Raw genomic sequence first — 12774 nt, 5'->3', positions numbered from 1 at the left:
GGAAACTTGAAATCTTCCATTTGCAAATATTTAGGAGTAAGTTGTGTTGGCTGCCTTTCTGTCAATTTCTGGGAACATTAACAAGCTCACATGTCGCATACATTTTCATTATCTGTTGTTCCCAATGCCTAAAGCCAATTGTGAACAACTTTGTCTACATCACATACAGTAAAAGAAAACTTCCCATCTGGATTTTTGACCCAAAAAATGTCAAGCTGTTTGTTTGAATGAAAGAAATGTATACGCATTTATTTAATCCATAATTCAAAAGTATAAAAGGACAACACTGAATTATGTTGTGCAGGATGTGGTATTCAGTAGTGGAGGAAGTATCCAGATCCTTTAGGGCTACTTAAAGAGATACTTACCCATTTCAAAACGCCAAACACCATTCATCTGAACACAATGTGTACATTGCCATGACACACACATGGATTTAAATGGGTACTAATATCACACAAGTAGAAGTCCTTCATTGAAAATATTGCTCATGTAAAAGGAAAATGTCCCCCTGTGACTGTTATTGCAAGTAATGATTATTTTCATTCATATTCTGGTTATTTTCTCCACTATTTGAGTGATTGTTCGCTCTGTGAATAAATAAATATATAACAACAGTTTTGTTCACCCAACAGTAGCTACAAACCTCAAAGTAGTTTGAAGAAAAAAACATCACATGCAAGTGAGACGTTTTAACTATGAAATGTTTCTGTATAAAAAATGATATCAACAGTTATAAAAAAAAAAGTTTCTTCGTCCCAATTATAGTCAAACTTTTCATGTTTTCTGTGCGAAAATCTTAACTAAATTAAAGTAACTAGTATCTAAAACTGTCAGAAAAATGTAGTGTAGTGAAAAGGACAATATTTCACTCTGAAAACAGGAAGAGTAGGAGTAAAAAGTGGCATGAAAAGAAAATAGTTAAAAACCCCTGTCCACCCATGGCTACACGTTATTCTATATTATCTGCAACGCAGTGTGATATGGCTGATTAGTGCCCCTGTTGCAACCACAACAATGTGCATTTGTTATTGGGAGTCATTTTGACCTAATTTGCATTATTTTTTCATATTGAAGGAATGCCCCGACTAACCTAGGTTATGAACTTCAATCAGAAAAGCCAGGCCGCAGCATTATGGAAAATTTAGGCAGGATTTTTTGTAAATTCAAATGCTTTGCACAGCCCATTTCACTTGTCAAAATAGTGTATAATGAATTACTGTTAGTAGCAAATATATTAATTATGTCGTACCTAAATGGAGCACACTGTCTGTCTGCTTTGTTTAAACTTCCTCCTTTCAGTGTTGCTAAGCCCTTTGGCTACAGGACAGTGAGGTCATTGTTTCTAATTTTTCACTCACACATATCTTATGAAAATGTTCACATTTGTACCTTTGCTTACTTTGTCTTTGGGTTTAAATGCTGATGTCAGAGCTTGAGAATGCAGTGTTGTCTGCTATGCAGCAATGAAACACCAACAACACAAACATACAGAGCATACTGTATACATTTGGTCTTTTGTTTTCCACCCTGACTCAGGCTGCAAGCATGACTTCTCAGACTTGGATTCCAGATTCTGAATTGACCCCAAGATCATGTTGACTATGTAAGTGGAAGGCTTTACTACTGCAAACTGTATTTTACTTTGTGCATGCTTGCTTGATGAATTAAACCAAAAGTTGTAAAATGGCTGTCTAGTTATAATTTATGAGCTGAGGTGCCAGAGCACAGAGAGGGTGCTGATCCAACAGGGGGGCAGGTTAAGAGAAAAAAAGTCACAGAACGGAACAAACACAGTGCCTTAAGCTGACTTAACACCTCGATGCAAACACTAAATAAGACAGCCCTGATGTGTACACCTGGTTTATATGCAGAGTATTGTTGCTTCTAATGTGATAATACAGTATAGAGTACAAATCAAGTTGCAACCCTGGGGCTCTGTACCAAAAACTGCAGATCCCCATGTCAAAATTCCCCACTTTACAGTTGAAATAAACATATTCATAGTCTGATAAAGAAAACTAAAAAAAACTGTTTTAAATTATATTTAGGCTTAAAGTTGTGCATCCTTAAGGGCTTTGAGTGACAGGTGGGTGCCATCACAGGTGGCTAGCTCAGCAGCCAGGCCTAATTCAGCCCGCCTTAGCTCTGTCCACGCTCCACCACTTTGCCTAGGAATGAGGCGTGGTAAAGCACTGCCAAGATGGCGACGGCCACAGCCACATAGAGCTTTAAAACCTATGGGTGGTGAGAGTGAAACAGAGACAATGTCCATGTTTTATAAAGATGCATCATGAACTGCTAAAATGTTCACCTGCCCCACTCCCACCTTCAGCAAAACCTTAACTAAACGTCTACGTGATTTCACATTCTCTTCTAGCCCCCTCTGTTGGTCATGTCTGCTAGCAGGTGTCAGTTTGCTAGCATTGCTGCTAACATTGTAAACAATAAGGCTGATTATTTTTTATTTTTTTTCTATTCAAATCTGATCTGGCTGCTCAATACCAAGATTCGACTATTCATTCATTTGTTCAAATACACAGTATGGCAATCAGAAAACCTATTGGCATGAGTTTCAGTGATGATTACAACACCATTAACACAGTCAAATGCGGCACGCCAGTTTCATAATGAACTGAAAATATTTTCACACTTCTCGACGGATGGCAAGCCGCGTAGTCTGTCTGGGAGGTTCAACTCAGCTGGACAGCTTCAGTGCGGCTCAATCCCTCCAACAGTGTTCTGTTGATATGTGCTCCCTATTGATGAGTAATAAATGTGCCCACATATTCTTCCCGTACATTTACCCATGTTTTTAAACGGCCGTGGACGTCTACGTCAACTCAAGCAGAGTATCCTCAGTACCTATTGGCAACCTACCAGACCCATCTTGAAACACAGAGACCATCTTGTTTACCATGCTTTATGGGTGTGACTTTTTTTGTCGCATCATCACCATTTATATCTATAGACCACCTGTGGGAAACCGTGTTGTTCAGCATACTCACCCTGCTGGAATATAATAATATAATGTAGCTTATGCACACTGACTGAAAAAAAAGCTACATTTACAAGAAGAGTCAGTGATTGATAACGGAAAAGAGATATAATTTAGTGTATCTAATTATAAATTGTAAATGGTGCAAGAGAATCCTGCACAATAGTTGTTAGTTTTAATGTTCAGGGTTCTGGCACAAACTAAACCCTGTTGCTGTCCATTTCTCTGTGTCATCCACAATGGCCTAAATTGTTTTTAATGTCTGCTTGACAGGTTTAAGGATCAGAACTTAAATTAAAGAGGATTTTTTTTTCTATGATTATGTGCACATACTGCACAAATGTTGGATACAATCACATTTCAATCATGTTCTCATTTATGCGGGTCATCATCAAGTTTACATCTTCCTTCATCTAAACAATGCAATCCAAAAATCTATAGGGAGATTATGCTAAATCCAGAGGACCGTTTGGTGATTACAGTAACGACTTGAAATAGCACATAATGACAGACGTAGTGGAACAACATGCAGCAGGAAAAAAGCTTGAGGGCAGAAATCTTTCCGGGGAGTATCATTGCTGACATCACACCACTAATGCTTTTTTATGGACATCTTTATTATCCGTCATTTGCATTAATTTACAGAGCTCATCTGGAAATAATCCAGGTGGGTGCATGGCCTTCATTTTCATCTTCGACAGAAAATGAAGACATTTTTATCAGATTAAAGGGTGTGTGCAGGCAGGCGTTCATGCTTATGGGAGTAAATGCATGCATAGGTATATAAACTGTTGCTCTGTAAATCTGTGTGTGTGTGTGTGTGTGTGTGTGTGTGTGTGTGTGTGTGTGTGTGTGTGTGTGTGTGTGTGTGTGTGTGTGTGTGTGTGTGTGTGCGTGTGCATAAGGAGGGAAACTCTGGGGCTGAGTGGATCTTGCGTGAGTGTCTATAATTGGCGGCAGAGGGAGAATCTGTGAGCGGACATCTGCAGTTGATTTTTGGTGATAATAAATCAGGTTTCTTTCTCCGCTGGTGTGCTTCCACACAGCTCTCACTCGCTCTCGTCTGTGTTTCTCTATGTATTACACACGCTCTCTCTCTTCCTCTTCTCCTTCTCATTTCCTCAAGCCTTTGGAAACCCAAGGACTAGCTGCACAGAGTTCCTGCAGAACTTTGGACTCAGCCTCACTTTTTGGGTGGCCACACAAGTTGAGTTGTGAAAGCTCTTTCCTGGCCAAAGCTGTAGTGCGAGAAAAGGGAAGGAGTGTAAAAAGGAGAGACCTGCTCTGTGATTATCAGTGAGTGGAGGTGGATGGAGACAACAAGGTGTGAACAGGCCGCACCTGAGGGGAGCAGAGTCTGGCAAAAACCTGTAACTGCTTGTGTGGAGACCGATTTTTGCTGACTGCACCTATCTCTACCATTATACATGACTGAGTTAATAGTAAAGGTTTGCCACTGAGCCATTTCTTTCCACATCAATTTCCTGTCTAGCCACAGCCTCGACACCAGATTATGGGCTGAATTACTGCTGTTTTGATTATCCTTCTTCTTGTTACATTAAACATGATCTGGAGTCAGACTGAGTGAAAAAAATAAGAGAAAATCCTTTTGGAGTGCAGTTGGTGAAGGTTTCTTTCAATACGTATTCCACTGACGATTACAGAATTTCTGCTCTGAAACATAATTAGTATGCCATAAAATTACAGAGGGTATATACTGTAAACAATGTTGGATGACAGTGTTTTTCATTTAATAAAGTCACTAAATGAAACAATTCAAGGTTATGTTTACTTAAAATCTTCAACTGCATTTTGTGCAGATGTGGGAACAAGGGAAAAGGGAACATCATGTTTGCTTTGGGGAAGTGCCCTATCCTAAAAATTGCCACTGACTGAATCAATATGGAATACAATGCCTCATTTAAAGCATACATAAATTTAAGTTATATCATTTACTTTTATTACACATGATGGCAAGAAAGAAGTGTGCAATACGTTAGGCTGACTAGCCTTCTCTTTCTCACTTTCTCAACATGCAATGATCATCAACCAAACAAACTCACAATGTATACCTCAATATTGGTTACAGAACAAAACCTCTGTTTATTTATTTTTTTTAATAATTGCTGTAGGAATGAGGGACTGGAGAACGAAATTAGATGTGTCTGTACGTGTGTTTGCATGCGTACAGTTTTGTGTGAATGTCAAAGCAGTTCTGAACTTAGGGGGTCAGGACAGACATGGATTGTCATCATTTCTTTTGATAAATGTCCTTGATAGTTCACGGAAACAACACAGAATCCCTGCAGCACACTAAGACTGGAAGTTTCCTTGGATCATATCCAAGGCAGCAGTTGTACACATGCAACTTCATTCCTCAGGGTTACCAAGGATAGACAGGTGAAATGATCAGGCTTTAAACCTGGCTGACCTCTGACTAGCAAGACAAAAAGTCAGTGGTTGGATCAACAGATGCCGGATGGAATTCAACTTCCCACCCTATCCGTCCAAACTCCAGATACAAAGGGAAGAGCATTTCTTAGAAATTGATATATTTACAGCTAAAACAAAATGGGGCAGGAATACTAGCCCTATACTCTATTAAGCGAATACTGTGTTTTAGAACAAAAAGAGAGCAATTGCTACGATTGTCTATACTATAATATTATTATACTACAACTATTTAATCTCTGATAAACACTCACAATAATAACAGCAAACAATATTTAGTTTTTCTCATAAGAACAGATACTAATCTCATTATAGCAATATAATAAAGTTGTTATCCTGGGATAACATAAACATTTAAAAATTGTATTGTATTGTATTGAATTGATTTCTTTCTTTATGATTTTAACAATAATGTACAATTAGAGATACATGCACAATCAGACCCGAGTTGATCTTAAGGAAGATCACTACATAAATAAACACTAATTAACAGAAGGTAGAGTCCCCGTTCAGAATCTGTGAAATGTGTCTATAATTGATGCCCTCAACCGGGAGTCTATCTGTAGAGGGTTTTTTTTTTTGTTTTTTTATTTTGCATCCAATCATCTTTTTTACACAACCAAAAAGCAGCATCCTTCCCTCAGGCAAATGTAAACAGCAGGCCTCAGCCTGTCAACGCTGTTGTGTTTTTAGACATCTGTTTCTACCACAACTTTGCACTGATCGTCAGTATCATGTGGCTGTAGTATAGAGTTACATCCGCACTCCCAAATACATGTCTATTACCACATTTGGATCTAATTCTAAGGATTGTTTAGTGGTCGCGGTGGTGAAAGACCTATCCTCTTATGAAATTTGTAAGAGATGGTTAGCATCCGAGCATGCATGCATGCGGTGCAGTGTTAGAGAATTAGTCCTGAGTGGTCTGAACAATAAAAGGATATAAACTTGAACTGACAAGAACACACAGAACAGAATGTATCTTCACATATGATATATTGCAGTTGAAAATTGTTGTGTGACAATACAGTTCAGTCCTGAAAAAAATTACAAGAATTTATTATGGTTTTAAGTAGAGGATATTATATTTAATATCTAAATTTCCGTAAATTCCGTTCTCAATCCACTTTAAAGTCCAATCCAGGTAAAGTGTGAACGCATGCTTTAGGACGGCTATTTATGACTGTGTCATTTAGCAATAAAGGGCAACATTTCAGTAGTTTAGTATACACAGAGATGACATAATCTTAATATGTAACTCTATATGAAAACTACAAACAGAAAACGCCTTCCTTTTTTCACAATTACTGGAGATGGTACTCATTAACATACCGTACATACAGTACATCAAACTCAGCAGCTGTATCACAAACCTCGTCCCCCTACCTTGGCTTTTTGAATCTCACATATAAGAGAAATATATGACCTGGTCCGGTGTACCATTAAAGTATATGGAGCATTACCCATACTGCACATAGGGGCCATGCCACAGTTTTATTGCAGGTTTACTGCTCGCTGGTGGAATAACAGCAGCTTGTTTCCTTAGGTGGAAGACTGGAAAAGAGAAAGGAGTGGAGCATGTGTATGTGTGCCTATTAGGACCAGGTGTACTGGTTAACAGAAGACCCTGGTAGCTAAAAGAAGCAGTCTAAAAGGCTGTCCACACCATGAACTATAACTATAATGATAACTATAACGATAACAATGTAAACGTCCACACTGATGACCAAAAATGCTCCATAAACGGTGGCGTCAAGCACGCGCTGCATGCTCCCGCAGAAACAACAGATACAACACTTAAAGCACTTGACTTAACTTTCATTTGTTATAATTCCTACTAATGAGATATATGGATAATATAAATAAGAAAACAGTTATAAAAGAGTCTCTGCTGTGCTGCCAAGCCCTACAATCTATATGCAAAAAGCTGCTGTATTTCAGTACCACGGAGAGAGAGTGAGAGAGAGAGAGAGAGAGAGAGAGAGAGAGAGAGAGAGAGAGAGAGAGAGAGAGAGAGAGAGAGAAAGAGAGAGAGAGAGAGAGAGAGAGAGAGAGAGAGAGAGAGAGAGAGAGAGAACTTAAGTTGATCCATCATTAGTCTGACTAACTGGATGGAGACTGTTGGGATGAAGCCTGCCATTGGCCGCCTATTTCAGCAGGCATTTTCCTCCCATCTTGCTATACTCAGCTATCTATCTATCTTGCATGGGCACCATTGCTGCATCCTGGGCTTAGTGCCGCTCAACGAATGTTGACTTGTAAAGCCAGACTTCTCTCTGGCGCTGACACAACGCTGTAGAGATCATACATAACAGACATCAGACATACACCGTGAGGCATACTACTTTGTTGAGGCAGATGCTTGCATAGAATATTCAAAATTAACTCCACAAGATTCTAGTTTGAATGACAAATAATTGAGAAAATTGGAATTAATATGGACAAATGTATTCTCTTTGTGTGAAACTGTTCCTTTAATACAAGAATAATTACTAGGTGATAAACTCTACTGTGTAGATGATAAATTCACTAAGACTAGGAAGGGAAGTTATTTTCATCCACTCTGTCAAGAATTAGCAACTTTTCAGAAGATTGCAACAACTGATAGTCAAGTAAGCTTGGTATTTTCAAGCTGTTCTTGTTTTTGAGAATTTCTGAGGCTTATATAGAATGCATTGGTGGATGTGTAATTAATATCAACCAGTTACCACAATAATGGAAAAGGCCAGACAGACAGATTCTAAGGTGACGCAGACATGTGAAAATGGACCCTGTGTATTGCCCAAGAGTGAATTTCACTGGTCATACAGAAAGCAATCACATTAATCTCTCTAATGGCAATAGATCTCAAATGACCTGAGTGACTTGAAAAACAATACCTGTTAAAAGACTTTTTATAACTATACAATGCAGGACGTGTAGCTTTAATCGCACAATTGAAGCTGATAATCTATATAGAACTAAATCAATACTGGGGGGGAAGTGTAAGGGATCAATTCCCTGAGGGGGAGGTTTGCCATTGAACACGACACCAAGGGACGAGCGTGCCTAATCCATGTTTGAACTTTAAGTGAGCGTGGGCCTCTCTCTTCTTAACATGACCACTCCATTCCAACCTACCCCTCATAAGCTGGCTAGAAGACATGGTTACTCAATGAACAAGAGTCAGTGCCCATGTGTGAGATGGTGACTGGACCAATCTCTGTTCAATATCCAATCATTCACCCAAATATCAACCAGCTCCCTGAGAAAAGCAAATTTCCCTTGCGCTCCCATAGTTCCAGGTGTTTTGGTCATTAGGGCCTCTGGCTATTAGAAGTGCTGTGGTGCTTGCTTAATGGCTATAAGACCAGCCGTCGTGCTCGGATCACACCTCCACAGCTGTAAAGCGCGGCAGGGAGGGGTGGCAGCCGGGGAGGCATGCGCATGGGGGGACCAGGCCAAAACACCCGCTTTGTTCTCTGGGGGCTCCGGTTACCCCTGCTCTCCCCACAGCCTGCGTGACATTCAATACTGCAACTGTAAATTTTACATTAAGCGTGTGAAATCACAGATGCACATGTCACAGCAGTGTCATAAAGTGAATTTACTTAGCTCGAATTCAGCACGCACCTCAAGTCTTTAAGTCTCTGTAGGGGGTGGTTGGGGGTGGGGATGGTTGACAAAATTACAGCAATTAATTCTTAAAAAATGGCTCCCAAAAAGTGCACTACATGTTGATGTGTTCAGCATACACACCTGGTCCTGTTCACCTTATTAACAATAGCCTTCCATCAATATATTTTCTTTGGTACTGCATATTAAATAATCATTTATATTAGGCTTGGCTTCCAACTTATTAAAAGTTTAATAGTCTGTGACTATGAATAATAACTATGGATGAAAACTAAGAGAGTGAGAATGACCTTTGCAGTGCACACAAATAGCACGGTAGTAGTGCAATGTGTATACGCACAAATAAACACATGAGAAGTACAATTCAGGAACAGGATATGAGACTGGAACATGCAACAGACTCTCAAGTTTATGTGCTATGGTAAAAATGTATCACTGGCAAATCCAAAAGTTACAGCACTTTATTTCAGTCTTATAGTATTTTAAACATTCACAGAGAACCAAGCTGCAAATCTGTGTGCTTACTGGTGACAGGGCACCGAGTCCACCTGTTCGCTCTCAGATCATCCCTCCACTAAAAATACAAAGAGAGGAATCCAGACAAGTCTCAGTCGTAAACAGCAACCAAGGGAGACCCATGCATAATGTGCCTTCATACTTGCGTTAAGCAGCCATGACTGTGCAAGTGCCAGAACTATGCTTTGATTATGTCACCCATTACAGAATTTGGTCTCTATTCTTCCACTTTTTAAATTTTGATTAATAAAGTATAGGGATGGTCGATATAATGGCATTGTCAAAATGATATAAAAATGTTTATTGGATTTAATTTTCTATATAGTTTACATTGCAATGTTAAAAACAGCAGCCAAACTGTGTTATGGTTATCTTTACGTCGTTCGATGCTTTGCGCTCTGATCTGAACAGGAGTAGACAAAAATAGGCTTTATGTGGATATTTCATAGAGACATATATATTTACTGAATACCAGAAAACATGCTATATTGTATCATTATCAAGATAGAATATGACATATATTGGGATAGAAGACTCTGGCAAAACCGCCCAGTACTAATGCAGTAATGACTCAGCAGCATTAAACACGTGGTCTACATTTTGTGTGACTAGAGACTTGAGATTTTTTATTTAATTAAAAACTCATGAGGGTCAATCCCATGCAAGTATCCCACTTCCTATGCATAAAATGCTGAATATGACTAATTCATGCATTCCCTTAAGCCCCACAGTTCATTTGGCAATGGCTCAATAAATTCTGCAGAGCAACCCATGCTGCCTACCCTGTAAGAGTATTCCCCTGCTCAAAGGGCGAGGGGGAGGCAACATTAAGACTGGTGGCTTGTAAAGTGAGCTGGGAAGTTTAATTGATCTAAAAGAATTTAATGTGGCGTAGTGAATTGCGGCAGACAGCATGGATTTATATCGCAACCCTGCAGGAACGAACATAATATTGCCGGGGTTTTACAGCAGAAGGGGGATTTTTTTAATTGTGGCCACAAAAATGATTTACTTTCTGTTGAGTAAAACTGCAGTTCAATAATAATAATAGCCCTGAATGCCCATTTTAATTCCCTATCTTGCATAAAAAGTTGGGGAAAGTGTAAGACAATGTATTTTACTTCAGACCTAAATAAGTTTTTTTTAGAACGATAGATTTGGAGTATTATTAAAGTCATCCCATTCGTAGAAGCCTATTTTTTTGGCACTGACCCATTTCACACATCACAAAGTGATATTCACGCCTGAGCTGTGTCATTTCAAACTAAGCTCTCGCTCTCTCAAGTGTTAAGTCCATCCTGCATGGACATCTATGAAAGCACAGAGAACTCTGCAATGTGTTAGAGATTTTGAATGTAAAACCAAGATTACCACATAGCCACAGGGAAAGGGATTCAGCACAATCCCCACAGGATGTGTAGTGGCCAAATCAAACAAGAGCGCAGATATTTACCAATATGTTCTGGAAACTGTGGACACAACAAATGACACATGGATGTTAGATAATTTATTTTTTTTCCTGACCTTAAATATACAGTATGTCCTATAATGCCGTAAGTGCCATAAAGAGTAATGAATACATACAGTTGCTGTACTCACGGAGCTGTACATATGCTCAAAACTTAGAACATCAGGAGGATAGGTGAGCAATGTTTTAAAATGAGCTTTACTTTTAAATAGTGATAGTCTTAAGTAACTATTTCATTAAAGACCCCTCTAAATAAAATCAAGATTTAAATCTTGTAAACATGCCAATATATCAGTTGTGCTTATTGTATATGCTACAAGACAAATCATGTGCAAACTAAGCAACGCCATTTTTGCCTTGGAACTGCAGAGTACAAATGAAAGCCTAAATTCTGAATTAATACCACCAGAATTCCATACGTCTCATACCTAAAGAACCAATCCTGTCAACTTGCAGGGTGGGGCTTTCCATATAAATAACCCATTGCTATGTCAAACAAGGGGTATCAAATGGGAAGCCAGGTGCAGCTACGTATTGGTATTTTGCAAGTGAATTTTCACTATTTTCAAAACATACATTACATAATACATAATAACAAAGTGACAATGTGAACACATTAACATCGTAGCTTCATAACCACCGACGCTGTCACCCACTGCCAGTTACAAGCCAACAACAAACAAATATGAGACGATAACTACACTTACCATGCATTCAATTACCATTCATTTCCGTCTGCTAGAAGCTGTTTTTGGTGCACAACAGATTTCTCATCTAAATCAAACATCTATGGCTGAATTTCTCCGATGTGTCCTTTAACAGAGAAAATTGTCCAGAAACTATTCAAACCGCGAGCCAGAACGACCACAGAGCAGATCATCCTGTCTGAACAGCCCAATGGTAAATTTGGTTGCCGAAAGGAAGCAAGACAACAATTTCTGGGACTTCCAGCTCCTGTCTACCTGGTGTAGGCTCAAATATGTACAGCTGAGTCTGTCCAATGTGTCCTCTAACAGATGAAAATAGACAAGACGCTGAGACTACTGCTGTAGACAGCAATCCTGCCGCAGAGCGCTTCATCAATTATATGGCTTAGTGTATGGTGTAGCGTATGGCGTAGTGTACGGCATAGTGTTCGGCATTATGTACAGCATAATCCACACTGTAGTTTTGCTGGCTGCCTGGTATCTAAAAACCCTGATTTTGTGGCAGGATGTCCCATGTCATACCCCTGGGTGTAATTTATTGTAGGGATGATGATGATATGTCCCTATGATTTGAATTGCATATGTGTTTAAATCAAATATAATTGAAAAACTAATTAGATATGCAAAACAATGCAGGTAGTATTCACAATTTTTGTTGAGTCAAGCCGTACCATGCAGTGGAAAAGCAGAATTAGTGATCGATAGTCATCTAAGTAAAATGGAAGAAGTCTCCATCTGTCTGTCTGTCCTTCGATTTACAACCAATAATCCACTCAGCTTCAGGTGAATTGATGAGGACCCAAAGAATCACAGTGTCAAGTATAAGCTCTTGAGATTTACGGGACACATAGTAGTGCAGTGTATGTACACACTGTGTCTCTTTGCTGTATCTCTTTGCCCTCAGTAGATGGTGTTTTTTCTCATTATTTTGTATAGTTATGCTCAACAAAAGCATGCCAAAAGACAAGACATTGGTTTGTTGATTTGCATTGGACTTTTTTAGATGTGAATCTACAGGC

Source organism: Echiichthys vipera (genome assembly GCF_963691815.1).
Source record: "Echiichthys vipera genome assembly, chromosome: 9".
Classification (NCBI taxonomy): Eukaryota; Metazoa; Chordata; class Actinopteri; order Perciformes; family Trachinidae; genus Echiichthys; species Echiichthys vipera.
Note: the sequence above shows the minus strand (reverse complement) of the source record.